Source organism: Eretmochelys imbricata, chromosome 7 (assembly GCF_965152235.1).
Source record: "Eretmochelys imbricata isolate rEreImb1 chromosome 7, rEreImb1.hap1, whole genome shotgun sequence".
NCBI classification, from domain to species: Eukaryota; Metazoa; Chordata; order Testudines; family Cheloniidae; genus Eretmochelys; species Eretmochelys imbricata.
In genome coordinates this window covers 30458384-30485189 of record NC_135578.1, presented here as the reverse complement: position 1 = coordinate 30485189, position 26806 = coordinate 30458384, and the positions used below count along the sequence as shown (strand labels likewise).

The window sequence follows — 26806 nt, the reverse complement described above, 5'->3', positions numbered from 1 at the left end:
GATGGATTCTCCGTCTCTTGGTATCTGCAAATCCAGACTGGATGCTTTTCAGGAAGATGCTTTAGAGAAACACAAGATATTGGGCTCCATACAGGGTAACTGGGTCTTGTGCTATATAGGAGGTCAGACTAGATTACATTGTCTAATGGTCCCTTTTGGCCTTAAAAATCTATGAATTTATTTAACTGCCAAGACAGCCACTCTCCTCCGTTATGACCCAGCTGCGGGAGATGTGGTGACCAAGGATCCCAGGGGATCTGGCTGGGGAAAGAGCTTCCGGGGAGAGTGGAGAAATCCAGAGTGTGATCTCCTTCAGGAAATGCTGCCCTAGCCTTCCTATTTGCTTAACGCTTTTCCATCGGAACGAGAATGGCAGTCCAACCGGCTGCAGCGGACATCTGAGATGGGCCTCTTCCATAAAGCTGCCCAGTGCTCTACTCACGTGATTTTGAGTCCTGCACCCTCCTACGCTGTTCTGTCTTGCCCTGTCTTGTTTAATCCAGTGCCCCCACTCTCCCCAGCAGGGAGATACTGCTTTTAGCTTTCACACCAGTAGGAATATCTTGTTCCACATGCGATGGCAGAGAATGTTTTTGATCTTGCCGCTGGCACCGTCTTGATTCATGTCCTTTTGAGAACCGTAGCTGATGAGTAACCCTGAAATGCACCCTTTGCAGCGAGGCTGGTGAAGTGGGTGCTTGCTCTGCAGTTCAGGTCCTTGCAAGGAAACATGGCCTTCAGCTGTGGTGTGTGCGAATGAAGGATCTTAATGACCTTTATTTTTATGAATGGCTTCCCTAGGGGCTTGCCCTCACTGAAAGGTTGAGATTCCCCGCTCAGAAACAAGAGGAGAACCCGGTCCCTTGCTCTAACCGCTCGATAAATGCTGCCCACAGTTCTACGATGTAGCCACCCTTGCGTTGTGTTCAAAGATCCAAGCCATGGAGCCCTCTGATCTCAGCACTCAAGTCCTTGGCAGCTGCTCAGGTCCAAAGGGGCAGTCCTCCAAGGGAGGAAGGGTGGCCCAGTGGTTAGGGCACTAACTTCTGACATGGGAGATTCAGGTTCCTGCTCCACCACAAACCTCCTTTGTGACCCAGGACAAGTCACTTAGCCGCTCTATGCCTCAGTTTCCCCATCTGTAAAATGGGGATAACAGCACTGCTCTATCTCACGGGCGGCGAGGATAAATGCATTAAAGACTTTCAGGTGCTCAGATACTAGAGTAATGAGGACTGTGTAAGTTCCTTAGGTAGATAGCTATGTCTGTTACGCAAGGGGCAGCTCCCTCGCTCCCCCCTGGAGCGATTGGCTCAGGCTCTGTGCAGGTGTTGCTGCGTTGGTTACACAAGGGGCAGTTCCCCGCCCCCGCACCCCGAGCAGTTTGGCTCAGGTTATCTGCTGTCCCAGACAAGCTGAGATCTGTTTCATTTTAGAACTCTCCTTTCTTTGAATAGCTGGCCATTTTTGGGTTACTAATTGGGTTGCCTGCATGACTGAGCATGGAGAACAGTGTACGCTACTTGGCAGTGTAAAGGAAGGCCCCTGTGATTGGGAGGGAGGGCTGTTTATCAAGCCACCAAGACTTGAGACACTGTACTGGTAAGAGGTCAAGGGCTTGAAAATTACTGCAGATTTACACAGGCAATCTGGCAACGCAATGAATATTCAGCAGGTCTCCAGTGAGGACCTCAATATTGCCGGTGTGTAGAGCCCTGCAAATCTGCTGCTATCTGTGGACCATGTTTGCGGATCAGATGCAGGTACAAATTTTGTATCCCCGCAGGGCTCTACCAATGTGTTCAAAAAATCAGCGCTTGAGCACGACCATAGTGTGAGACTGGTTTAAAAATCAGGAGATTTTAACAAATGTTGGGGTCTTTGTCCTCTGGTTTCTGAGTCTTTAGGGGGCAGCTGTGTCACGTTTTCAAGTTTTTCCCTTGGAACTGTGAAGGGTGGTATCTTCTCTTTTAATTTAAAAAAAAAAAAAGTTGACATTCTAACTAACCCCATCATGTGATGCCGGGAGCCTGAGACTTTATGAAAAATGGCAAATATTGCGAGACTCTTGATAAAATCACGGGGGTTGGCGATGCTGCCATAGCGTCAGCATTTAGATCTATTCAGGGAAATTGACTGTTGCAGAATAGCTTCCGCTATGGCTGCTGATTTAAGAGTGCCTTTCTCTGGTTTAGTGTAGCGGACTAGGGGCAGAGAGCAGTTCTTCGGCTGATCAGGGGAATGGAGAGCTGATCTTGTTAGAGGAGAGTGAAAGAGCCAGGCTTGTTTAGCCTGGTCAGGTGAAGGCTGAGAGTGGATCTGGTTGTTCCTTCTCTAAATACATGGAGGGGAGAACCCCAGGGAGGGAGAAGAGCTATTGAAGCTAAAGGACAATGTCGCCACAAGAACCAGTGCGGCTAAATTGGTCAGGAATCAGCTGAGGTCGTTAAGGAAGGTTTTAGCCATCAGAGGTTCTGGAACAGCCTCCCCATAGCAGCAGTTGAGAACAAATACCCCAGTTAGTTTGAAGATGGAGCTGGATACGTTTCTGCCAGGATCCTAAGCGGGAGTTGGCTGCGATAGCAGGGACTGGATGTGATAATCTAGGAGGTCCCTTCTTGTGTAATCCACTTTGAATTTGGAGTCAGCTAAACAGGAAAAAGGAACATCTGTTCAGCGTAAGTGTCCGCACGGGGGCTATTTTGGAATAGCTGTTGTGGTTTAAGCTCACACTTTACCTTAGTCTACGCTACAGGCTTTCGGTGGTACTACTCAGTCAGACCACTCCCTTGACCATTGGCAGAAGTACGTAGGGAAGGCCTGTCTTAAGTTACAGGAACAGAACTAGTTTATATTCTCCAAGCAAAGCCCAGATCTGCTGCCTCTCAGTCTGGTTCTTCCAGTCCGACCCTTCCTTTCCAAACAGGTCTGGGCTTTCCCCCAGGAGAGCGAGATAGCTGTAGTCGTTCTGGCAGGGTCTGTTTCCGATCCTTCAAGGTCAGCTGTTAAGCGAGTACTAGAGGAGGCCCGCACAAGAGAGTTCTAGCATAGCTGCGCCTCTTGCGGGGGAGATTGGCTTGTGCTTTTTGGGTTTGGGCAACATTCCTATGCCAGCAAAAGCCCTGGGGGTAGGTGCAGTAATCACGGCAAACTAAGCTGGGGTGGCTTACTTCACTGCTCGACCTTGGGGGTTTTCTTCCTCCTGTGCAGCATGGGGCGCAGGTGGCCTGCTGGGATCCCCTGGGCACGGCTCATCTCAGCAATTCCCTGCCAGCGCAGGGGCTTCGGGCATTGATGGTCTCTCCTGTTCCCTGCTTGGGGCTCACAGCAGTTTAGCCTCCTGAGGGCTGAATACTTTAATGTAACCTCACTTTAGTCTTTGGGCTTAATATAGGTGTATGTGGGTGAAATGTACTGGCCTGTGCCCTAGAGGTCAGAATAGATTTTAATGGTCCCTTCTGACCTTAAACTCTATGAAACCTCTTGAAACACACACCCCAGTATGTTCAGGGTTATCATCAATATGCTTATGATGAAGGTCAAGTTTTGACTTGGAATAAGGCCATCAAAATGAAAAGGCTGAGGAAACACTGCTCTAGATTGCATCTCATAGATCAGAGAATTTCACCCACTGATTCTTGCACTGCACCCAAATCCTTCTCTTCCTTCAGGGTTAACGTGCTTCAAAAATAGGTGGCTATATCCCCATTAGTCATCACTTAGTTAAACCACATGCACTTGGTTCCTCTTTCTCTCTCACCGTGATTAGCAATTGCTCCAGGCCTTGAATTCCATCTTGACACACACAGGGCTGATCTCTTTAAAAGCTGCCAGAGGAATTCGGAAACCCAGTTCCCGTTTAAAATTAACAGGAATTGGGCATCAGAAATCCCAAGTAGGTATATGTAGCTGGAGGATATTTCACTGTCTCTTTGGCAGCCTCATCATGTGGATTTTTCTCCACAAAGATCCCATGAGGCCTTGCCCCTGGGGGACAGGGACTATCTTTGTATTCTGTGTTTGTGCAGTACCTAGCAAAGTGGGGTGGTGATCCATGTTTAAGACCCCTATTTACTATCCCAGTGCAAACTACTGGTGATGATTCTGGGGAGCTGAGCATTGTGAGTGAGGTACCCAGAGGGTATTGCCATTGAAAACTGTTTAGGCTAGTATGGTATAAAGTACCAGTTTTACTTTATAGAGCCCCCCGCTATAGTGTGCCTCACAACTTTTATTATATTTATCCTCACAACACTCCATGTGTGAGGGAATTATTCCCATTTTACAGATGGGAAGATGAGGCACAAGGAGCCTAAGTCAACTTACATCTATTTTTAAACCAATATAGAGTCATAGGATTTTTAAGAACAGAGGGGACCATTAGAGCATCTAGGATAGCACAGGCCAGAGACTATCACCCAGCTACCCCTGCGCTGAGCCCAGTACTTTGCTGCAGAAAGGCAGCCAGATGTTGATTTGAAGACCTAATGAAATGGAGAATCCATCCCTTCCTTTGGGAGTTTGTTCCAACGGTAATCACCTGCAGTGTTAAATCCGTGCTGCCTTTCTAATTTGAGTTTTTTTGGCTTTTACTTCCAGCTGTTGGTTCTTGTTCTTCTGTGAGTGCTTGCTTATGTCCATTCCATTGTAGGTGTGTGTGTTTGCCACATGCACCGGTGCCAGAAGTTTTCCCCTCAGTGGTATCCATAGGAGACCGGCTCTGGTGCCCTGTGGAGTGGTGTGCATATGCCACGGTATAAGGGGCACTGCTGCCCCCCCCCCCCCCGTTCCTTCTTACCACCAGTGACGGTGCTGGAATGTCTCCTTTTCTTGGCAAGCTTTCTCCTCTCAACTGCTCGTTGCAAACTTTGTTGTATATAGTTTAGTTTAGTTCCCTTAGTGTAGTTTAGTGTTAGTTTGTAGTCCCTGATGGGGCATGCCCCGGTCCCTGTGCTTCAAACCATGTGACTGTTGCACATAAAAAACCTATGCCGGTCAGTGACCGCCACAGTAGCTGTTTGAGGTGCTTGGGGGAAACCCACGTTAGTGACAAGTGTCAGACTTGTAAAAGTTTTAAACCACGGACGAAAAAAGGAGCGGTACGTTCCCCTCTGAGCACTCCTTATGGAGTCCGCACTTAGACGGGCCCCAGAGCCGTCCAGATCGGATTCCGCTCCCGGCACCGTGGCTTCGGTGGGGAGTGCGCCGCGAGTGCTGACTGTGGACTGGTGTTGATCCTCCTCCTGGTACCGGCTAGAAAGCAAAGAAAGGCTGGGAGGGGAGGGCCGGAGGAAAGTAAAGACCTGCGAAGGGCAGCTCTTCACTTCAGATGGAGGTCAGGCCGCAGCTCCCGCTGAGCGGGCTAGCCCATTCCAGGGCTCACCTGCCACCTTGGGAAGCAGCAGAGGCATTCGGCACCCGGCGATGCCGTGCACACTGGAGGCCTTTCAGGCCACAAAGGACATTTTGTCCCTACCGGTGCTGACCACACTAGCCACGGAGGTACCCCACTTCAGGGGAAAACCTGCCTTGGGACTCTTCCAACGGTGCCCATCAGTGTGGCACTGCTCCTCACCACAGGGAGTGCCCTGCCAGCACTCGCCTGTGCAGAGCCACCATGCCCCAGACACGGGGCGGCCCACCCATCAGAGTCCCTGGCGCTGGTCCCCGGGCTCCGAGCAGCACTCCTGGGGCTTGAGGAGACGATCGCCAGTGGAATGGTGCAGACCCGCAGGGGTCCCACTGCCCTGGTGCCGGGAACGTCCGAGCCGCACTCCCAGTGTGTGGCACTGCTCCAGCGGTTCGACCCACCGGTCCAGGGAACTCTGTTACCAGTCACTGGATCGCAGGTATGGTTCACCGTGGGTGCGCCGATGATCCCCGGTACAGTGGCCAACTCTCTCCCGTTCCCGCTCAATGGACCACTCGCTAAGCGTCAGGTGTAGATTGCCGGGTTATTGTTGATGATCTGTTGAATGCCAGCACCAGGTGGCAGGATCACGGCGCCGAGGGTCACCGCCCTGGTGCAAATCCTCAGCGGAGTTCCAGAGTTGGCACCGATGGGCCCAGGGTAGACAGACGGCCTTGGCACCATCCTGGTCCCCTGGACGCGGACCTTCCTCCTTGGGCTTCAACAGCGAAGAGGAGTCCCTACAAGTGGGTCAGGGCCACCCTGTGACTGTTGCAGAAAATCTATGCCTATCAGAGGCGCTGGCATTCTCCACAGCACCTCCCAGTGCAGCGTGGACTCAGGGCCAATGGCCTGCCCCCTGGGACTTCTGGAATCCCTGGGGGGTTTTCACAGCCCTCACGGGAGCATAGGTCGGTTTCGGGCATAGGACAAGCGGTCAGCGACGGTCTCCACCCACCCCCTGACACAGATGTGACCCTAAAGCAGACCCCTCAGAGTCACCCGGCTGCGGCAGAGGTGCCCATGCAGGAGGCGACGGAGGTGGTGCCCACTGTCTCTTCATCCTCGCCTGAGGAGGCGATTGCGGGACTCTCTCCCCCAGTCCCTCAGGATGATACCAAGGCTCATCAAGAGCTCTTAAAGAGGGTCACCTCAAACCTGGGGCTTTAAGCCAAGGAGTTGGTGGAGCCCTCAGACTCCCTCTTCGACGTGCTAAGTTCAGTGGCCCCTGCCAGGGTGGCATTGCACGTGCATGACGGAGTGGCAAAAATTACTAATACTCTGTGGCAGATGCCTTTGTCACTGCCCCCCATTTCCAAGCGGGCAGTGCGTAAATACTGCGTCCCTGGTAAGGGGGACGGCTATTTGTACACACATCCTGCCCCAAGCTCTCTGGTTGTGTCTGCAGTCCATGAGCATGACAGACAGGACCAACCAGGTGTGAAACCCAAAAACAAAGAGGCTTGATCTCTTTGGAAGAAAAGTTTATTCACCTACCAGACTCCAACTGCGAGTGATCAACCACCAGGTCTTACTTGGCTGCTATGATTTTAACTTTTGGCAGTCCCTGGCCAAGTTCTTGGACTCGCTGCCCGAGGAACCCAGGAAGGAATTCCTGGCTATTTCTGAGGAAAACAAAGCGGTGGCAAGGGAAGCCCTCCATGCAGCCTCAGATGCAGCAGACTCTACAGCCCGAACCATGGCCTCGGCCATCTCCATGAGGCGGGCGTTCTGGTTACGGTTGTAGGGCTTTACAATGGAGGTTCAGCAGTCCATCCAAGACCTTCCGTTTGATGGCCTGGTGCTGTTCTCTGAGCAAAGACACAAAACTGCATGGCCTGAAAGACTCCAAGGCAACCCTGCGTACTCTGAGCCTGTATACCCCAGGGCCGGCAAGGAAACGATTCAAGCCACAACAGACCCAGAGGTTTGGAAGTCAACCTCGGTCGGAGCCTTACTGTAAGAAGGGCAAGGCCTAAAAGCACCGGCAAGGCCACCAGCCAGCATCCTCTTCTCATTCAAGCTTCACCTGTAGCCAACAGAGTGGTAAGTAGGCGTTTTGAGGGTGCACTCGAGGGTGACCTTCCAGCCTGGATCCTGGATTCTGCTCCCCTGTTTATTTTCCAACCGCCTGTGCCCCTTCCTCCCTGCCTGGGCCTCTATAACATTGGACCGGTGGTTCCTCAGCACAGTAGCAGGGGGAGATACCCTCCCAGTTTATTTCTGTCTCCCACCTCCCCGTCACCGTCCCTCTTCAGGGACCCTTCTCATGAGCATCTGCTAGCACAGGAGGTGCCGGGCCTTCTGCAGGTGGGAGCTGTGGAAGAAGTCCTGCTGCATTTAAGGGGCAAAGGGTTTTACTCCCTCTATTTTTTAATCCCAAAGGCCAAGGGGGGTCTGCAGCCCATCTTAGACCTGCGAGGCCTCAACAGATGTCTCAAGAAGTTGAAGTTTTGCATGGTCTCCCTGGCCTCCATCAACCCTTCCCTCCATCTGGGAGACTGATACGCTGCCTTCGATTTTAAAGGATGCTTACTTTCATATATCAATATTCCACAGGCACAGATGTTTTCTGTGCTTCATGGTGAGGATCGCTCACTACCAATTTGCAGTGCTCCCTTTCAGCCTTGCAACAGCCCCGAGGGTGTTCATCTAGTGCATGTTGGTGACGGCAGCTTACCTCAGACGTTGGGGTATCCAGATTGACCCGTACCTCAACGACTGGCTCATCAAGGGCCGCTCCAGGACTTAGGTCCAGCGCAGTGTCACCGTGCTGCAAGCCGCATGCCAAGCCCTTGGCCTGTTGATTAACATTGATTTTTTTGCTTGTTTAACTCTATCCTTTGGACCGGGATTATCGAAGTATTCGATTCTACTTGGGCCAGGGCTTTTCTGCTGCAGAACAGATTCAGGACAATGTTGGATCTCATTGCCAGCATCTCTGCACACCACTTCCCGGGTGTGCCTCAGGCTATTGGGGCACGTGGTAGCGTGCACTTACGTCGTTCACCATGCAAGACTCAGAATGCAGCCTCTTCAATTGTGGATTATGACAGTCTGTTCCTGAGGATCACCTGGACAAGGTCATCACGATCCCGCCGAAGGTACTTACTGTCTGCAGTGGTGAACCGACCCAAGGGTGGTGCTGGAAGGAGTGCCATTTGAGAGTCCATGGCCCATGGTCTCCCTGATATCGGATGCCTCAGACCTCGGTTAGGGAACAGATCTCGGTGTGCTGTGGACCCAGGCAACGTGGTTTCCAGAGGAGCTGGCATTACATATAAATGTCAGGGAGCTCAGAGCCATCTGCCTAGCCTGTGGTGTCTTCCTGCCGCAGTTGTCCAGTTGAGTAGTGCAGGTGTTGACGGACAACATGGCCTCGATGTTCTATGTCAACAGGCAAGAGAGAGCATGCTCGTCGGTGCTCTTTCAGGAAGCACTTTGCCTGTGGGACTTTTGCATCCAGCATGGGATCCACCTGGAAGCTTTGCATCTCCCCGGCATCTGGAACGTGCTGGCTGATTGCCTCAGCAGGTCCTTTTTCTCTCCCCATGAGTGGTCGCTCCACTCGGAGGTTGTCCAGGTGCTCTTCCAGAAATGGGGGGGGCTCCTCGAGTTGACCTGTTTGCCACCAGACAGAACAGAAAGTGTCATCGGAGCGACTTACCTGGAGAAGTGGAAGCATTTCTCCTGCTGGGTGTCAGTGTAGCATCTCCCCGACATGGTTGTCTCTGCGGTCCATCCTGGATTACCTGCTCCATCTAAAGCACCACGGTCTCGCACTTTCTTCCATCAGGGTACACTTGGCAGCCATATCGGTCTTCCACCTGCGTGTCCAGGGCAAAATGATGTTCTTGCATGAGATGTCTGTCCAGTTCCTAAAAGGCCTTGAAAGGCTCTTCCTGCCGGTCCGGGACCCGGTTCCGCAATGGGACCTCAACCTGGTTCTCTCTAGGCTCATAGGCCTGCCCTTTGAGCCTATGGCTTGTTGTTCCATTTCCCATCTGTCGTGGAAAGTTGCTTTCCTTGTAGCTGTTACCTCGGCGAGGCACATGTCCGAGATTTAAGGCCCTCACTTCAGAGCCTCCATATACGGTATTCTAAAAGGACAAGGTCCAGCTGTGACCTCATCTGGCTTTCCTGCCTAAGGTGTTGTCCCCTTTTCATGTCAACCTGGATATCTTCCTCCTGGAGTTCTGTCCGAAGCCGTGCTCAACCAATGAGGAGATGTCCGGCATGCCCTAGCATTCTACCTGGAGTGCACCAAGACCTTCTGCAAGTCAACCCAGCTATTTATCATAACAGCAGACACGATGAAGGGTCTCCCGGTGTCCTGGCAGAGGATCTCGAATTGGATCACCACGTGCGTCTGGACCTGCTATGAGCTGGCTCAGGCCGAGCTGCTGCCTATAGTGAAGGGCTCAAGCGTCCTTGGCAGCCTTCCTTGGGCATGTCCCTATCCAGGGCATCTGCAGGGCTGTGATGTGGTCTTTGGTACACACGTTCACTACGCATCACTCAGCAAGCAAGAGATGATGCTGGATTTGGCAGACCTATGTTGCAACTGACACGTCCATGAACTCCTACCCGCCTCCAGTGTTACTGCTTGGGAGTCACCTACAATGGAATGGACATGAGCAAGCACTCCAAGAAAAGACAGTCCCCTTTTTTCATAACTGGTGTTCTTCGAGCTGTGTTGCTCATGTCCGTTCTATGACCCGCCCTCCTTCCCCATGGTCAGAGTTTCCGGCAAGAAGGAACTGAGGGTGGGGGGAGCCAGCAGCACCCCTTAACCACTGCATACACGTGCCACTCCAGAGGGTGCCAGAGTTGGTCCCCTGTGGATACCTCTGAGGGAAGAACTTCTGGCACATGTGGCGAGCACACACACACCTAACGTGGAGTGGTGGACATGAGCAACGCATCTCGAAGAACACCAGTTACGAAAAAAGGGAACTGTCTTTTCTGCCTTCCTCTTCCAGGCTAAAGAGCCTTTAGTAACCAGTATAAAGGTGCCTGGCATTGATATAGCTTGTTCTGTGTCCCATGTAGGCATAGCTATACCATACAAGCACTGCTATAGCAATATAACTGCATCCACGCTAACAGGGTTGTGCACCAGCAGAGTTAAAGGGGGACAACTTGTGTGTGTAAAACAAGATAGGAACACAGGACTGGAAGCAACCTCCTGGGTCGTTGAGTCCAGTTCCCTGCTATTGCAAGCAACCCCATTGTATCATGCCATTCATAAATTAATCTTAAACCTGGATTAATAGATGCTCAGGTCAGATGGGCCTACTGGGATCATCTAGTCCAGTGGTTCTCTACCTATGGCCCCGGGCCGCTTGCAGCCCAATCAGCACAGAGCTGCGGCCCATGTGACATCCTCAGGGCCAGGCAGGTAATATTGAATGCGGCCCACAATGGTAAATAGGCTGAGAACCACTGATCTAGTCTGACCTAAAATATTACACAGGCCATTGGGACTGCCCTGACTTGATTCCTGGTTGAACTAGAGCAGATCTGTTTAAAAAATCCCATTTTGATTTAAAAATCTCCAGTGATGGAGAATCCACCACAACCCTTGGTCTGTTATTCTGCTGATTAATTACCCTCACTGATAGTTAGCTGGGTTGTTTTGCCCCCCACTCATCCTCCTGAGAGGCTGTTCCAGAACCTCCCTCTCCCGATAGCTAGAAACCTTCTTCTCATTTTCAGTCTTAATTGATTCCTGGACAGTTTATCCCCAATGGTTCTCATGCCAGCATTGTCCTTTTGCTTCTGTGGCTCTTCTCCCACCCTGGGGTTAACCCTCCAATATACTTAGAGAGAGCAACCAGATCTCCACCACCCCCTCAGCCTTTGTCTGCTCAGGCTAAACGGCCGAGCTCCTTCAGTCTCCTCTCAGAAGATGGGAGCACCATTCCCTGATAGGGTGACCAGATGTCTCGATTTTATAGGGACAGTCCCGATTTTGGGGTCTTTTTCTTATATAGGCGCCTATTACCCCCCACCCAGTCTCGATTTTTCCCACTTGCTGTCTGATCACCCTGTTCCCCAATCAGCCTAGGAGCCCTGTTCTGCACCTCAGTCAATTTGGGTTCATCTTTGGTTACCAGAACTGCACACAGTATTCCAGATGAGGTCTGCCTGGTGCCTTGTCCAACGGCATTACTATTTCCCTATCTCTACGGGAAACATGTTGCCTTGGATCTTAGCCTTTAATTCTCTTGGACACAGATAGGAGCCTGATCACATAAAGTTACTTTGGTTTAATACATATTGGTTTAAAAACCTATGCAGGTAAACAAATAGAAAACTCATAGTTTGATTTAAACCTGATTTATGTAGATGTTTAGCAAAAATTGTTTCCTTACTAAATTAAGCTAAATCAATACAAGCCAAGTCTAAATCGATTTGAAGTGTCTGCATGGGTCCTGTAGAGGGTTAACTAAATTGTCTTAAACTGGTGCATCTTTGTACACAATGACTCACTCTTGCTGTGTCCAGCAGTGCTCAGTAGAATACCCCTCCCCTCCCCAGCATCTAAGTCAGGGACTGCACAGAATCTACCACAGTGGCGGGCCCTGATCTCAGTCAGGTCTCTAGCTGCTACCATGGTGTAATTAAAAAAATACAACTTTAACCTAAAACTCATTTTGTAGTAAAACCTCTGTCCATCTCCCCCCCCCCCCCCCCCGCCCAAAATAAAGATGCTTTCAAAACTAAAAACCTTCCACCCCATGTAGTGATGCCTCTACTAGGTATGAGGTTGTAGATTTCACTGATAGCAAAACACTGTAGCAGAACCCCGCAGTGCTTGGTTTGAGCGGGGTTTTATGCAAGGTTAGAGAGGGAGGTGCTGTGTTAGTTCTCATGGGTCGTGCCAGCTGACAGCTTGCCAAGTTGCCAGGGTCTCAACTCCTGTGGCTGGTTCAATTTTGAAAGGGAACACATGATGATTGTTTGGGCTCTTTTTTATTTTATTTTTTTGCTAAACAGATTGCTTTTGTAGTCACATGACCTACATGGCTCAAGTTAGAGCTTGATCTTTAATAGATTGCGTGTGGGCAGAATTGGGTTTTATAAAAAAAAATTGTGCAGATACAGTGTCCCATGCGCACTTCTCAAAGACAGATCATCCTCCCGGGGTGTGGTTAGAAAAGGATGGGGTAGTGTCTAGGATTTGAGTAACACCCTTTAAATAGTTCAGCCTTTAGTTGGCCTCCCTGCCCTCTGTTGTAGAAGCCACCAGAACCTAAAGCAGCAGCTGTGTATAAAGGTAGCTATATACAAACGTACAAGGCTGTCAAAGTTTCCTCCCTGCTCTGAACTCTAGGGCACAGATGTGGGGACGCACGTGAAAGACCCCCTAAGCTTATTTCTTCCAGCTTAGGTTAAAACTTCCCCAAGGCACAAATTCTTTGCCCTTGGAGGGTACACTGCCACCACCAAGTGATTTAACAAAGAATCAGGGAAAGGACCCCTTGGAGTTCCTATTCCCCCCCAAATATCCCCCCAAGCCCTTACAACACCCTTTCCTGGGGAGGCTTGAGAATAATATCCTAACCAATTGGTTACAAAGGGATCACGGACTCAAACCCCTGGGTCTTAGGACAATGGAGAAATCAGTCAGGTTCTTAAAAGAAGGATTTTATTTAAAAATCACCTCTGTAAAATCAGGATGGAAAGTAACTTTACAGGGTAATAAAAGATTCAAAAACACAACAGAACTTCCTCTAGGCTTAGTTTCAAAGTTACAAAATACAGGAATAAACCTCCCTCCAGTAAAGGAAAAATTCACAAGCAAAACAAAAGATACTCTAACACACCTTGCCTGGCTTTTACTTACAATTTTTGTAATATGAGAGACTTTTAGGATGGTTTATAGGAGGAAGAGTTTTCTGACCTGATGCTTCTCTGCTTCCCAAGAGAACACACAAAAACAAAGCCTTCTCCCCTCCTACCCCCGCCCAAGATTTGAAAGTATCTTCTTTCCCCATTGGTCCTTTTGGTTAGGTGCCAACCAGGTTATTTGAGCTGCTTAACCCCTTACAGGTAAGGAGGAATTCTAGGCTACCCTTAGCTGTATGGTTATGACAAAGGCCTAGTTAGTAAACACAGTTATTTGAAATCCAACTGCATCTATGACAAAACTCACATATTCTTTGTTTCACAGAGCCTAAAGATACAAGAGCTGTAGAAAGATACAAATCAGAGGGAGGTCTCTCTCTCTCTCTCTCTCTCTCTGTCCATTTAGGTCATCTAGACTTTTTTCTGCCCCTTCATAGACTTTAAGGCCAGAAGGGACCATTAGATCATATTTTTGCTCTGTGTGTGTGCAGCACCTAGCACAATGGGGTCCTGTCCATGACTAGGACTCCTAGGCACAACAGTAATACAAATAATAAATAACCTATCTGTATAGCACAGGCCAGAGAATTTCACCTAGTTTATCCTGTATTGTGCCCAGTCGCTTATGTTTGACTAACTATCTTCCAGAAAGACATCTAGTTTGAACTTGAAGACCTCAAAAGATGAAGAATCCACCACTTCCCTTTGGAGATTTTTCCATTGTTTAATCCCCTGCTCTGTTAAAACTGTGTGCTTTGTCTCTCGTTTGAATGTGTCTGGCTTTTAACTTCCAACCATTGGTCCTTGTCCTCCCTCTCTGCTAGATAAAAGAGCCCTTTAATACCTGGGATTTTCTCCATAGTGTTTGTATCTGTGCAATTGCTGCCAGCTTCAGTCACTCTTGAGCATCTGCCAGTGGCATTTAAATAGAACTTCAGATGACCCCAGAGCTGTTGAGTGCACACAGGTCACCAGTCCATGTGGGAACAGACTAACCATCTGCAGCGAGGGTAACAGCCCTGGGAGCTAGGGGATCCTGTTTCCTTAAATAAAGGGCACTTGCTTTGATTAGCTTACCCAGTTGTGCTCTGGTCTCTCCCGTGTTCATCGGCATTTATTATTATTTGTATTACCATAGCGCCTAGCAGCCCTAGTCATAGACCAGGACCCCACTGTGCTAGGTGCAGTACAACCACAGAGCAAAGACGGTCCCTGCCCCAAAGAGCTTCCAATCTAAGTACAAGTCAAGAGACAACAGATGGAGATGGACAGACGGGGGAGTCTAAAGAATCAGCATGGTAGGCAGTGGTCTCAGTGCCCCACTGGCCTAACCATTGTTGAGTGTGTTGTAGACATCATGGCAAAGGAGAGTTTTTTAGGAGGTTAACGAGGTGGCTTTGTGGGAGTTTACGGGGAGCTCCTCATAAGAACGGCCATACTGGGTCAGACCAAAGGTCCATCTAGCCCAGTATCCTGTCTTCTGACAGTGGCCAATGTCAGATTCCCCAGAGGAAATGAACAGAACAGGTAGTCATCAAGTGACACTCTAAAGCAAGAGGGGCAGCACTGGAAAATACCTGAATGGGTTTGTAGCAAAAGTAACCAGTGGGCAATGAAGGCTGGCACCATGGGCTGATGGCATGCGGTCATCGACAGCATGATCATGAATGAGAGATGATGGGTAGGTGAGGAATGGCTGTGAAGGGCCTTGAAAGGGAAGACAAGTAGCTTATGTTTTGTAACAAAAGAGAAGGGGAAGCCAGCGAGGAGGGGTGACACACTGGACCACCCCTCTCATGAAACAGCTCCCAAATAAAGTGGGCATCTTCCACATCTGGATGGGATCTTTAATTGTCTTTGAAGTGTTCAGTTCTAAGATGGCAATATTGCTTTTTGAGATGGTGGTAAAACCACAGCTAAACCCGGTATTCCAGGTGAGGGTGTGCAGAACTTCTCCCTCTTATTGCCATGTGGCTTGATAGTCACATCATTGTGTAATGTGCTTCTGGATCCTGTTAAGTGGTTGCTGAGGCCAATAAATCTCAGAGACTTCCACAGGCTAAAATCGTAAGTGGGGTTTTTGGTCTGTTTTTAGTTGTTATCTCTTCCAATTTAATTGGTTTTCCCTGAGTTCTGGCACATTGAAAGACAATCCCTTCCAGGACAGGAAGGATGGTCCAATGGTTAGTGCACTAGCCTATGACTTGGGGAGACCTGGGTACAGTTCCATGCTCTGCCAAAGGCCTGCCTGTGTGACTGTCTGGGCAAGTCTCTTAGTCTTTTTGTGCTCAGTTTCCCCATTTGGCAGACAGAAATTCCATCAAGCTGATGGGGGTGGAGGGTGCAAAGCCTCTGACATGGGGTGGGAAATAGGGCACCCAGGTATGGAGGATTGAAGGGCACTCAGAGCCCTTGGAGGAGGGGAGGAGACTGTGTATGTAAGGGAATGGGGCAAGACACAGAACCCCTGGTGCGGGGCAGGACATATACTGGGGGGACAAAAGGGAGGGTGTCACCCAGGGAGCTGTAGGTGAGGATGGAGGGATGCAAGGAGCAGTAAACTTGGCCAACACCTGCTATGAAATGTGCAACCTTCCAGTAGTGTTTCCTTATCCTCACAGGGGTGTTGTGAGGCTAACGCCATTACAAGATCATGAGGCACTCAGTGAGGACTGTCTAAGTTCATTAGATAGATACTCTATTCATTATTTTATACACCTCTCTCGTATCCTGCTCTCGCAGCAAACCCTAATCTCTTGCAATCTCTCCTCATATTCGAATTTCCTGCTTCTAATGATGGTCATTACCCTGCTGTAGACCTCCTTCCATTTCTGCTGGATTTAATTTTTGAAAATCACTTGCCCGTTTTTGCTGCTATGTGGCCTGTATTGTCCGTGCGTGGAGCTGGCAGCTGGAATTTAATAGGAGCCCTGTATGATTAGCTTAGCTCTAATCAGCAAAGGTCAAGACTAGATGTTTCTTTTCCCCTGCTTAAAAGGAGTATTCAAAGCAGCCTGGTTTTCCACTGGAGCAAATCTACTTAATACGCCAGATACTCTTCAATGAGTCTTGATGACTTAATAGGGACTCTTTCTGCAGCTGTCTTAGCTTTGCTGCAGCGTTTGAATAGATCTGACACTTTTTAACAGGTTTTTTTCCCCAGTAGGCCCTACCAGGGTGCCTGTAACGGTTTGGTTGGGATGAGGGGATATAGTCTGGCAGCCTAGTTAATGGCTAGTGGAGGAATCACAGTTCCTGAGGTAACTGCACCTCTGTGCACCTTGAAGGCACCACACTTAGGCCTCAGGCCTCTAGCTGTCACCTTTCTTAGGGTGAGATCCTATCCCTCCAAACCGGGGACCTCAGACTATTGCAACACACTGTGGTTACCTCAGCAGGTCTGAGCACCTGCAGTCCCGTTCTCCCAGGGGCACTGACAGGGCTGACCAGCCAGCCTTCCCAAAGCAAAGCACTGTTTGTTCAGAAGCAAAGCCTTCTGCAGAAAACAGAACTGGAAAAAAATAAAGTTTATATGCAGGCCTGGCTTAGTAGGTGTCGCCCATCTTCCACGTGGGGACCCTGGCAGTTCCAGAGTCCCTCAGGTCCCAGGCAGGGCCTTCCCTCTGGGCCACGGAAGGTCTTTTGCAAATCCTGGTAGCACAGGGTTGTGTATTTATCATCTCTCTCGGTACATTCACGCTGTGATAATAGGCCCACAGCATGGCTGCTACTGGCTCTGCACTTTTCTAGCCCTGAAGCCCAAGCCCGAGTCAGCCGACCTGGGCTGTGAGACTCAGTGCTGCGGGGTTTCTGCTGCTGTGCTGTCTCTTTGCGAGTCAAGCCCTGCTAGCATTGCAAACTCTCTTTAGAAACCGAACCTCACTGGTTTTTCCTGCTGCTGCGATCTCCCTTTTTAAGCCTTCTCTGATCTGGAGAGTTGACCCATTTTGGAGCATAAAACAGTTTGGTTCAACTGCACTGGCCCAGCTGAATGGAGGAAGGGTGGCCCAGTGGTTAGCGTACTAGCCCACAGTTGGGAGACCTGGGTTGAAGTCCCCACTTTGCTACAGGCTTCCTGTGCCACCTTGGGCGTGTCACTTAGATCGAGCTCCTCAGATAGATTTAGGTGCCTAAAGAGCTTTGAGGATCTGGGCTTTAACCTCTCTGTGCCTCAGATCCCTGTCTGTAAAATAATGGATAATCGTACCTTACAGTGGTGGCAGTAGGAGGGTAAATACTGTAAAGATTGCCAGGTGTTCAGCTGCTATTGTAATGAGGGCTGTGTAAGTACCAAAGAGTGAATCAACCTAAGTTTTGCCATATTTCCGTGCAATCCTGAAATGCGGTGACTTCTGGGTACCTATCCCACAATGCTCAGCTACCCAGAATGATTTATCATGTATCTCTATTGGGGTAGTGCCTAGGAACCCCAATGATGGCTCAAGGTCCCCCTGTGCTAGGCACTGTGTGGACACACAATACAGTCCTGGCCCCAGAGAGCTTACGGTCCAAGTACAAGGGCTACATGGGGAGGTTATTTTGGAAGATAGGGTGGTAGAGTGTGAATTTAAAGGTCTATAGCTGTTCCAGTCAATTTTCCCATCTAGAAAAGCCCCAAGACCTCAGTACTGCCAACTCCAAAGATTGAACAAATCATGAGTCGGGCACCAAAAACCATGATTGCCCTAAAAATCATGAGGTTTAAAAAAAAAATTTATTTGTCTTCTGGTTTGAGAAAGGACACAGCAGGCAGTTGCAGTTAGCACTTTCTGAAGGGTCTCAACTCGGGCCCTAAATTACTAGTTGTTATGGATCCACAGGCTCGCTGCTATGACCCCAGCTTTAGAACAGCCTCTGGGGGGACCCCTTCAGTGAGCCAGACCCCCTCGGGGTATCAGTCTTCCTTCAGTACTCCTGCTTCCCACTGTGAGCTCTGTTGAGGGAGTCCCACTGAGGCAGAACCCGGAGGGAGCCTTGTACAATCTGAGGGAGCAATGCATCTCCACCAGCATCTGCAGTGACATGCCCACAGTGTTGCCAAAACAGGAGGGTTTATTCCTTCATCTGGAGCACAGCATAGAGAATCCTTGGTTAGCACAGAGAGAAGGAAGCTACAGCATGGTCCATCTGAGTTAGCCCAGAGCCCTAGCTAAGCAATATATCCCCCTCTTGGCTCCCACTCTGGCCCCATTTGTCCAGGATACCAGGCCAGTCCCACCTGCCTCCCCCAATCAGTCCTTTATTGTCCAGCTGATCAAACCCAGCTGGCTTCCTGCGGAGGGTGGAACATCTATGGTCATATTAGTTGCTAGGTAACAAATGTGTTGGGGGGTTGGCTTTGCTGTTGTCTTCATGGCCTCTCCAATGAGATGGGCCCCAAACTCAAGGCAGCTAGGCGTCAGCCACACCTGTGTGGTACCCTGCCCGAGAGTCAACAGCCTGTTTCCGCCCCCTCTGCTGCACCCTCTATTAGTTTTCCCAGGGGTATGCAAATAATGCAGCATATAGGGGAAACTGAGGTGCACACAGCGTTCATACAAAATATTACAGAAAATTCCGTCACACTAGTCAGCTTTGGAAAATGTGCTACAAAATGATTTGCGCTCTACTTCTATAGCGAGAGACTTAAGAAGCTCAATCTATTTATTTTATCCAAGCGAAGGCTAAGAGGTGACTTCCCCATGGTCTAGAAGGACATGTGTAGGGAGAAGGCTTGTGACAGTAGAGGGCTTTTTAGTTGTGAGAGGAAAAAAGCAGAACAAGATTGAATGGTTAGAAGCTGAAGCTGGACAAATGCACATGATAAATTAGCCACGTGTTTTTAACTGGGAGGGTTGTTAACCTTTGGAAAACTGACCTAGGGATGGGGTGTTGCTTGGTGTCTGTAAATCAAGACTGCATATCTTTCCATAAGATTATTATTAATATTTATTATTGGAGTAGCACCTGGGAGCCTCAGTCCTGGAACAGGGAACCCCATTGTACACACTGTACAAACACAGAACAAAAAGGCAGTCCCTTTCCCAAGGAACTCACACTCTTAACTCAAACAGAAGTTTAGGAGCTTGATGCAGTTACTGGATGAGATTCCCTGGCACGTGCTATGTAGGAGGTCAGAGTAGATGATTGGGATTCAGGATGAGCCCTTCTGGCCTTAAAAAATCTGTGAAAATTTTGGCCTTGGATTTCATGATCACAGACAGAAGATAGGACTTGAAGAAACACTAAGTGTGGCTGCGAAAGAAACATTTGCCCATCGAATTGTCATGTTTCTGACTGTGCACTTCAAAAATGTAGTCTGTAGGTATTTCCCCCCCGCCCCCCAAGTGCATCTCCTTCCACAAAGGACAGCAATACTTTTGCATGCATGGAGGGAGGGACTACTTACAAATGCTTTGAATTCTTTGGATTTTGCACAAGTCCCTGGCAGCTCAAGACAATCTTGTTTCCCCCACCCACTTGTTTCACATGATTCGCGTGGTTAGATTATCAATCTCAAGAACGCCAAAGCAAACATTCTGGTTTACATTTTTCTCTAACCTCCCGCAAGGTGAATTGTGAGAACTCTCTGAATACTTTGCAGACTGTTCACTAGGCAAAGAGGTATGTTCTTACTTGTTAACTAACACGGTTTGTAGTTTTCATGTGTGTTAGCAGGTCAAGGTAAGGACTAGGGAGTTACTAGGACTAGTATGGATGCATGCCACATGTTTTCCCAAGGCTGCCCATGTTTGTTCTTAACCTTGGGCATAAGAGATGCTGGTGCACATGCAGGAGAACGCCATCAGGTTTAGTTTTAGTGACTGTGCTAGAACACAACCAGCTAACTTAACTAAAGCCTTGTCTTCAGTAGGAAAAAAGGGTCATAGATTTATAAGGCCAGAAGGCACCATTGGATCATCCACTCTGCTCTCCGTTTATATCACTGGCTGGAGACTGTCACCCATTTACCCCTATATTGAGTGCAATAACATGTGTTTGACTAAAGCATCTTCCAGAAAGGCAGCCAGTCTGGATTCGCAGACATCAAGAGATGTGGAATCCACCACTTCCTTTGGGAGCGTGTTCCTGTGGTTGATAGCCCTTGTTATTAAAAAATTGTGTTTTCTACTTAATTTTGTATTTGTCTGGCTTTACCTTCTAGCCAGTAGTTCTTGTTCAGCCTTTCTTCACTAGATTGAAAAGCCTTTTATTTTCTTCCTGCAGTGGTTCTTATGTACTGGGATCAAGTCCCCACTTGATCTTCTTTTATTAAGTTGAACAGATTGAACTTCTTAAGTCACTGGTCTCAAAACAGGGGTAGCTGAGTGAAATGTAGGTGTCTGTGATATACAGGAGGTCAGGCTAGATGATATAATGGTCCCCTCTAGCCTTAAACTCTATGATGTCTCTCACTGTAAGGCATTTTTTCCAGCCCTTGGATCATTTTTATGGCTCTTCTCTGCACCCTCTCCCATTTTTCAAAATCCTTGCTAAAATGTTGACACCAGAGCTGGATGCAGTAGTCCAGTATCAGTCTCCCCAGTACCGTATACAGAAGTGAAATCACCTCCCTGTTAACGTGGAGGCAAACATGAGGCAAAACCCTAGGCTCCCAACTAACATTTACCTTGATCCACTAACGTATGAAAGCTACAATCTTCCTTCTTTTCATGAGGATTTCACCGCATCTTTTGCTTAGTGTGGGCGCATCTGTGAAGCTTAAAATCTCAGGACCGATCTATGCTAGAAACTTTCGCTAGTATAGTAATGTCCTAGATTAATAGATTCTAAGGCCAGAGGGCCCACTGTGATCCCCTAGGCTGACTGCTCGTAAAGCACAGGCCATAGGCCAGCCCCGAATTAATTCCTGGTTGAGCTAGAGCAGATATTTTAGAGAAAAAAAAAATTGAAAAATTCGGTTTTGATTGAAAAATTGCCTGTGATGTCTTCTAGGGAGAGAGTGAGAGTGTTTGCAAAAAGAAAAGGAGGACTTGTGGCACCTTAGAGACTAACCAATTTATCTGAGCATAAGCTTTCGTGAGCTACAGCTCACTTCATCGGATGCCTTCATTGGAAAATACAGTGGGGAGATTTATGTACACAGAGAACATGAAACAATGGGTGTTACCATACACACTGTAACCAGAGTGATCAGGTAAGGTGAGCTATTACCAGCAAAGGGGGGGGTTGTGTGTGAACCTTTTATAGTGTTAATCAAGATGGGCCATTTCCAGCAGTTGACAAGAATGTCTGAGGAACAGTGGGGAGGGGATAAACATGGGGAAATAGTGAGAGTGTTGTGTGACTTCTCTGACCTTTTCATACCGGCAAAATTCCTGGTGTATACACAGTGATACTGGCATAAAAGTCATTTTGCTGGCATAACTTATTTCACTTGGGGATGGTAGAACCTCTACTGGCAAAACCACTTTGTTTTGCGGACAGAAGCTGCGTCTGTTTAGGATTTGCTAGGAGAGTTATACCGGCAAAGGTGGTCTAGGGTAGCCAAGGCCTGAAAAGACGAGACAGATGGAAGGAGCACATAGGCACAGAAAGGTGAATTGACTTGGGCCTTGGCTATGCTAGAAATGGTTTGCCAGTATAGCTATGCCTGTCAAGCTCTAGTGCAAACAGAAATTCATTCAGAGAAGCCCTATCTCCTGTGGAATGTAGAAGTGTCAGACTAGATGATCATAGTGGTCCCTTTGGAGCTAGGAATGTAGACACAGCTGTTACTAACAAAAAAGTATTGTTTTGCTGGTATAACTGTGCCTAGGCTAGGGCTTATACCAACAGTTATGTCAGTAAAAGAAAACCAAACTGCACCTTAAACAATCTTGCTATGCCTAGTATCTGTTTTAGGTGTAGACCAGGTCTTGGCTGGTCGCACAGTACCAGAGCTGAGAGGAGAGTACAGGCTTCTTTGACTTCCAAGCTAGTGCCCTTTCCACTGGACCACAATGCCTAACAGGGGATCTGCCTCCGGAACAGGTCTTTTGCACTTGAATTGTGTTGCCATTGAGGGGTAGGGAGGTACATAGGACTGGAAGGGACCTCCTGGGTCACTGAGTCCTGTTCCTAGTGTGATCCGCTCTCCCCAGCTGCTCCAGGTTTATCACTGAGTGGCTGGCTGTGAAAGTTGCCGGGGGCTGTCTAGTTTTCAAGAAGGGGTTACGCTGTAGCAGCCTTTGGAGTAACAATACTGTTCAGCAGCTCCGCTGAGTTGCTGTGAAGTGTTTCGAAATTGCAAGGGCGAGATGCAGGGGAGATTAAAAGAGAAAGGAATTAACGTGTCTCCCATGATAAGGGCAAGACTGTGCTTGTGCTTTGAAGATAGTGGAAAGAGTCAAAGCACTGGGAGGGCAGTTAGGGCCAAGGGAGGTGTTACAGAGAAATCCTACTGAGCATCATGAAATGAAGACTCCTCAGCAAGCTCCTTAGAGCTGAGAGAATGTGGATTGATGGGGTCTGTTGACTTTGACTCTAAGGGTATGTCTACACTGGCAGAGTTACATCACCAGCATTACATCACCACTCAGAGAGTGCTGAAGGGAACCGCTATTGTGTGTTTACACTGTCAGCTGCCTGTGCAATATCGTGTTCACGCTTGAAGCACTTGCATCGGTATTCAGAGCGGTGCCCTCTGGGCAGTTATCCCACAGAGTGTCTCTTCTTCTGCTGCTGCTGACAGTTGTGGAAAGGCGGAGGGGGTCGTGGGGCATCCTGGGTCCTGTCCCAATGCCCCGTGCTTCGCCTCCCAGTAATCCTGGTGCTTCCATCCGCATTTGGCGCCATCTTTCAACGGTTTGTGTACTGCACGCTCTGCCTCTTCGGTCTGCAGGAATGGATCCCAAACTGTTGACCAAAATGCTGCTCACTCTCACTAACATGTCACGAGTGGCAGTGGAATTATTCCTTAAACTACAAAGGCAAGAGGAGTTTGACGTTGATCTCGCCACACGTAGTAGCTATGATATGAGATTGCTTGTGGCATTCACGGAGGTGCTGACCACAGTGGAACGCCACTTTTGGGAAACAAACATTGAGTGGTAGGATCACGTCGTCATGCACGTCTGGGATGACGAGCAGTGGCTGCAGAACGTTCGGATGAAGCCACGTTCATGGGACTGCGTGATGAGCTCGCCCCAGCCCTGCGGCGCAAGGACACGAGAATGAGAGCTGTCCTGCCGTTGGAGAAGCGCGTGGCGATTGCACTGTGGAAGCTGGCTACTCCAGAATGCTACTGATCAGTCACTAACCAGTTCGGAGTGGGAAAGTTGACCGTTGGACTCGTGTTGATGGAAGTGTGCAGAGCCATCAATCGCATCCTGCTCCAAAAGACCGTGACTCTGGGCAACGTGCTTGACGTTGTGGGTTCCAGGAGGAGTTGGGATCCTGGGATGGTTAAAGATTTGTGTTTGTCCAGGTATCATATGCGGCCTTGTCCTTTGGAGTACAGTGCAACAGGTACTGTACTTCAGCAGGGCTAACCTGCAGAGGGACGGGTGTTGAGTGCAGTGGGTACTGGGAGTCGGAAGGGCTGGACTGTGACGGAGCAGAAGTGGAATTCAGTGGGTACGGAGTGGAGCCAGGAGGTTGATAAGAGTGTGTTGACTGTGTCTGGGGGACACACAGGAAAGAGTTTTGCGACAGTGGCTGCAGGGGAGGGTGGGCGCGGAGCTGCTTGGTTTGCAGTGCTAGTAGTACCTGGAGCATGTCCGCTCGGCGCTCCATAATGTTTAAGAGCCACTCCATGGCTTCGTTCTGGCGTGCCGCATTCTCCTTTCGGTCCCTCTTCTCGCTGTCCGCCACTCCACCAATTCTTGTTTTTCGGCCAGGGAGTGCATCATGACATCACGCAGAAAGTCCTCTTTAGTTTTCTGTGGCCGCTTTCTAATTCTGCGCAGCCGTTCAGCTGGCGATAACAAAGGGGGAGGCTGGGCTCCCATCGTCATATCTGTGAAGCCAAAACACAACATTTTACAGGAGCAGTACTGTTTGCAACACACAGACCACTGATTCGGTGATTTAAAACACAGCCACTATTCACATAGCTGTCACTAACTGGCTGACCCCAGGCAAGCACACATGAGCCACAAAACCCCCAAAATGGTGAGTAACCACAGGGGCAGGGGAAATCAGTTTTCCAGAACTGTACTGTACACTGGGCACGTGGCTCTTAGGGAGAACCAGCACTGTAGGGAAGGCCTTATAATCATTACTGTCCCCCCATTTTCCACAGGCTGTGTTCATTATGGAAGATATCTCGCTGCTGAGGGTGAGCAGGGAATCAAGGGAGGGTCTTCTCCAAGACTGTGGCTTCTGCCCTGGCCCTTAGGCGGCTCACCTGTATGCAGCAATGGTCATGTCTTCCCCCATCCCCCCTAGTGATGGCAGAGTGGCGTGGGAAAGTTACCCTTAATGGGGCAAGAAACAAAGCAGCTCTGCCAAAGAACCTGCTGCAGCGGATTGCCCAGTATCTCCATGAGAGTTTCATGAAGATCTCTGAGGCAGATTCCTGTGAAGTGAGGGAGTCAGTCAACACCCTGTTCCGCTGCTCAGACTAGGCATGTGGTGGTACGCACATCTCCTATTTGCGCTTCGCCAAGCTCCCACTGCTGTGAGTGGCTAGCCTCCTCCGGGGTAGAGAAGAGCTCCTGGCTGCATGCATCTCTGATCTCCAAGTCATCCTCTGCCTCTGGGTTCCCCCTCCCCCTCCACATCCAAGATTTCCTCCTCCTGGCTCAGTCCACTCTTGACTGGCACGCGAGCCACCCAAGTATTCACAGTGGAGGTGGGGTCGCCACCAAGTATCGCGTCCAGCTCTTTGTAGAACTGACAGCTCGTGGGCACAGCACCGGAGCAGTGGTTTGCCTCCCGTGCCTTGTGGTAGGCGTTCCGCAGCTCCTTCACTTTGACCCTACACTGCAGTGTGTCCTGGTTACGGCCCTTCTCCGTCATGAAGTGTGATATCTGTCCGTAGGTATCCTAATTCCTATGGCTTGAGCGCAGCTGGGACTGGACAGCCTCCTCTCCCCAAATGCCGATGAGCTCCAGCAGCTCGGCACTGCTCCAAGCAGGGGATCACCTGCTGCGTGAAGCAGGCGTGGTCACCTGGAAAGATGCGTGAGACCACTGCACCCCTCACCGAGCAAACAGGAAGGGGACTTTCAAAATTCCCAACAAATTTAAGGGGTGGGGCTCACGGTTGGTCACCTGAGGGCAGGGCAGTAGAGTTCAAACCGATGACCAGAGAGGCGAGAACAGGCATTGTGGGACACCTCCCGGAGGCCAGTCACAGCGCTGTAATTGACCAGGGTGTCTACACTGGCACCGCGGTGCGGTAGCCCAAGTGCAGAGAGCTCTACGCCTCTCGTGGCGGTGGGTTTTTTACAGCCCTGCAACTGCGCAGTTTCTGTGCACTAAGTGGCTTGGCCGGGTGTACACCTCGGGAGTTACGCCTCAGAAAGCTGCTTTACTGCGCAGAACCTTGCCAGTGTAGACAAGGCCCTAAGTAACCAGCACTGCAGGGTTCTGTGTGTGTGTTTGTCTCTCCAGAACTGCAGAGTGAATGTGCTCAGTTTGAGGGTAAATGCACCAATGCTTCGATTAGAGAGTAGAACTAGGTTCCTCTGTAACACAGGCAGGCAGAATTTGCCTCTACAGCTGGAATTTAGCAAATGATTCTCATACAAAAGCCAGAAAGAAATTTCAGCTCCCTTTGGCCTCACATTGCTGAGCCAATATGCTAAACAGGAGCGCCTTTTGTCACTAAGGCATGTCCAGACTACGATTTAAAGTTGGGATTAAATTAAATTAACATCTGCTGACACACTGGAAAATAGGGCTTGTTTTCTTTTAATCGTGCAGAAAATTGCTGCTTTTCAGTGCAGTATCTAAACCCATATGTTTAGATTCAAAATGGTGCTGCGATGTCTCATGAAAGTTGTAGTTCAGCGAGAGGGGGTCTTATGCTCCCACTCTCTTTTGTGGGCTGTGCTCCCTGCCCAGACTACATCTCCCATGATGCATCACTTTCTCCCCTCTTTTTGAGGCGGAGGCATCTCTTATGAGTCCCTGGCCGTGGTGCATCATGGAAGATGTAGTACAGTCGGATTATGCCCGGCCTCATAGATCTGTGCTGCACAGTACCCAACCGAGATCAGAACTCCATTTTGCAGCACCTGGCATGGACCCCATCCACTGACTGAGATGGGGGGCCCCCATCCTGCCAGACACTGCACAGACCCCGTTACTGAAATTAGGGCCCCTGTTGTGCCGGCTGCTACAATAGTATGAGAAGGATCCCTTGTCTGATCCAGTCTGGCAGTCCCAGTATTACTCCCATGATCGTTAGCCTAGTGGGCAGTAGCGGTGGATGCTTGCTGCTTTCACGTAGACTCAAGGTGCCTACTAGAGCGTCTCTTGAATTATTGCATCTGCCTCTTGTTGCATCTGACTGCCAGCTTGTCTGATGCGGTTGACGCCAATCCAGTCTCTAGCTGTCAAAACACCTCAGCCCAAGCTCTGTGAATGAGACAGCTGCGAGAAAAGGCCCCA

The 26806-nt window shown here is 49.4% G+C and overlaps 1 protein-coding gene across 3 annotated transcripts in view; it reads left to right on the top strand.

Annotated features, from left to right (window-relative positions):
- The window catches only part of PC (pyruvate carboxylase), a 240137-nt gene that overhangs the window by 12892 nt on the left and 200439 nt on the right, over positions 1-26806 (top strand). Inside the window, exon 1 of one of the 3 annotated variants that reach the window (XM_077822521.1) lies at positions 19818-19867. The exons of the other annotated variants lie outside the window; for them this stretch is intronic. The gene's annotated coding sequence lies outside the window, so the exon portion shown is untranslated. Of the gene's footprint in view, positions 1-19817; positions 19868-26806 lie in introns of those variants that run through there. 3 annotated transcript variants of the gene reach the window in all.